The following is a 3,629-nucleotide window of genomic DNA, read 5'->3' on the forward strand; positions in this document are numbered from 1 at the left end:
TTTTTTGGAGGGGAAACTGGGAATGGAGAAATTTACATATAAATAAAGAAAATATCTAAAAAAAAAATAAAAAATAAAGAAACACGAGTCAGCAACCTAAACAGTAACTTAAATCAACATTCTAGCACAATACATACTAATTTGAAACTTTTATGTTAAGGTATGATGGTAAGAAAACAGTAAGTGTCTTTGTTTTCCATAGTTAAACCGTTATGTTTCTATATGAACAGAAAACTCTGTGGTTATTATTTTAAATTGTGTGTGCATATATGTGTGGACAGATGTTCATGCTTATGCACATGGATGAGGTCAGGTTCCTTTAGATGGCCTCTATTGCCCTCAGTTTATTCTCTTGAAAGAGGGTCTATCAACTGTACCTGTAGCTCAGAGAATTTTGGCCCAGCTAATAACCAGCAAGCCCCAGCAAGCCCCAGCAAGCCCCAGCAAGCCCCAGGAGGCCAATCTTCATTGCCAATCCCCCGCCGCACTAAGGTTACATGTACCTGAGGCCATGATAGATGTTTTACATGGATGCTGAGAATCTGAATTCTGTCCTCATGCTTATACAACAAGACCTCTTGCTAACTTAACCATATTTCCAGTCCCCAAGCAAAACAAAACAAAACAAAAACACTCTTGTAAACACTAAATAAACTCTGAGTCCTGACCATGAGCTAATCCAGGCAGTGCTCATTGGCCTTGTGTGGCTTGGTGGCATGCACAGTTTCAGAAATGCATTCTGTGCGTTCAGAACTAAGGTTGCAGCATGCCACAAATTCTTCCACTTGGATTTCTGATGCATTTAATGTCAATTTCATGTTCAGAAACCCTTTGGCCAGAAGTTGCTGCCAATTTTTCAGTACTACAATATTTGGTTATGCAATCCCATGTAGGGTGCGAACTCACAGATTAAGATGTGGTATAGAGGGTGGATGTTTGCTTCCGTTAACTATGCATTCTCTTTGTAAATAGCTAATCACAACTGATAACAGAATTTTAAAGCAGGCTTGATAAGAATCTGCTTTATTGAGGTCATTAAATGCCTCTATTTCTTTTATAAAATGCAAATAGGAAATGATGCCTGCATCAACAGTTATCTATATTAACTGAGTCAGTACATTTACAGCCTTATGCTGGAGTCTCAAAAGCATTTTATAAGGGCTATTCATAATTATTATTACCATTATCGTCATTGTTGTTGTTAATATGAGCTTTAATAGAATCAGCCAAAATGAAAACTTTTATTAAATTTTAGCCAGGCTGTTGGTTCACACTTTAGCATATGAAGAGTCCCTTCACAGTTGTAATGATTTAGGGGTCAATTGTGCTGGAGATTGAATTAGTTCAAACAATTTCGTAGGATGGTTTCTGCCCAGAATTATTGTTTCCATAAAAAACAGCAGTTAGAATATTGGGAGATGATATTTTTAAAGTTTGCTTCTTGATAAGAGCATGACCTGTAATTTATAGGAATGGGCAGCTTGTGGTGTGCAAATAGAATTCTATACACAGAAAACATTTCTTCTCAAGGCAAAGGGACTGACCTCAAATAGGGAGGTAAAACCAACACTATTGAGATGGTGTCATCATTTGGAGATGGCAATCAGAACTATAAAATTCTCTAGGGATGATAATCCCATTTACAATATTTTGTACATTTGACTTGTAGACATGATCAACTACTTTTTATTCAGAAAAAAACCAATAAAATGAAAAATATTCATAAAATATCTCTCAATGAATTAAAATATTAACTAATCATATCAATATATACAGCATTAGCTATATGAACCTTCATCGTTAGAATAATGAACATTCAGAACCAAGTATGAAAAATTCTTCAAAAAGAGCAAGTTCCAAAAAATGAAGTTAGCCATTCTGAAATTTTGTGGACTTCATTTATCGGAAGCTATAAAGGCTGAAGAACTACCCAGGTTACAAAACAGGTTGTAACAGCAAAGGAAGAGGACCATAATTATTAGTTACAAATATTAGTTGTACTAGTTTGCCAGAGTCTTCATAACAAAGGAATAGACATTGGGTGGCTTAGACAATACAAGTATGTTTTCTCTAAGTCACAAGAAAAAAGTCAGAGTTGTGTAAGTACAGGAGCAGGCTGTTGGTAGGTTGATTTCTAAAACCCCGAAGTGTTCTTCTTCCTCTATTTTCTCATGAATTTTCCTCAGTGTGTGCCTGGGTCACCATTTTAGCTTCTTCTTATATAGTTGCCAGTGACATTGAATGTGAGTCCACTCTAACGTCCTCATTTAGCTCTACACCTTGACAGTTCCTTCTCCAAATATGGGCCAGTGAACAACTATTAGAGAACTACAATTGAACCCATCACAGTGGTTCAATGGAAGAATTACAGTAGACCTTGAAAAAAGATTCATCAGCTCCTGACTCATTAGGTCAATCGAGCTGCTTTGGATATAGGAGTCTACCAGAAGAACTAGATCTTTTTGACTATAAACTGCTGTGTCTTAAACCAATTCAATCAAAATAAACTAAACTATGTGCAGCTTGGTCTTCATGTGAGACCCCTAGCAACTGGAACAGGCACTGTCTCTGACTCTGTTGCCTGTCTTTGGAACCCTATACCCTAACTGGGCCGTCTCATCTGGTCTCAGTAGAAGAGTCACCTAGTCCTACTGCAAACTGATACGCCAAGGCTGGTTGACGTCCATTGGAGGTCCCCCCCCCTAAGGAGAAGGGAGAAGAGTGGAGAGAGGGACTGGAAGGAGAGAATGAAGGGGATACTTCAATACTGATGTCAAGTCAGTAAATAAATTAAGTAGAAAAATAAACTATGTTGACTTGCTAAAATTTTCAGTAATAAGGCATAGGATTAGCTTATGTCAGTACAAATATTATTCTTATCAACTTGCAATTTTCTTCTACCTTTCCCCATCAGTTTTCTGAAGGATGATTTCATTTTGTTGTCTATTCCCTCTTGGCTGGGGGATGGGTTGACTTTGCTCTTTGGTCTCCAGATGTTCATATTGATGATTGGCTAAATCTCATTAACTGTCTGAATGACAAGATAGATCTGAAGTGACAAACATGAGACTTAAGAGAAAAATTGATTAATTTTTATGTAGAAGTGTCAATTTATTAATACAACAACAGAGGTTCAATGTACACAATTGCATAGAAATATAGTTTGAAGTTCACCCACATACTTAATATACTACTGATAGTATTCATTTAGAGCTTAATGTGTGTATGTAACTCTTCTGATATTCATTTAATAACACCATTAGGTATAATTATTATTCCCATATGTAGACTTTATAGGTATATTACTATTTCCATATATAGACTTTAAAGGTATATTATTATTCCCATATATATTCCCATATATAGCAAGGTCTCCCAATGGTGTGTTCTTGTTCAAGTGAGCAAAGATAATAAGAGTTAATAAGAAAGCAGAATTGGCAGTACAGGCTCTGGAATCCCCCTTACATGAGCTACTTTGTGTCACCTCACTGACGAATAGCAGATAGACACCTATTTTCAGCAGAGCTGACATCACTCAAATTTCAGTACTTTCCATATGACGGCAATCTGGAGAATGAAATAAAAATGCTATTTATTTTAATTTAAATCATCTAGGCACAATACAAAGA

This window comes from Mastomys coucha, unplaced genomic scaffold, assembly GCF_008632895.1.
Source record: "Mastomys coucha isolate ucsf_1 unplaced genomic scaffold, UCSF_Mcou_1 pScaffold7, whole genome shotgun sequence".
In the NCBI taxonomy this organism is placed as follows: Eukaryota; Metazoa; Chordata; class Mammalia; order Rodentia; family Muridae; genus Mastomys; species Mastomys coucha.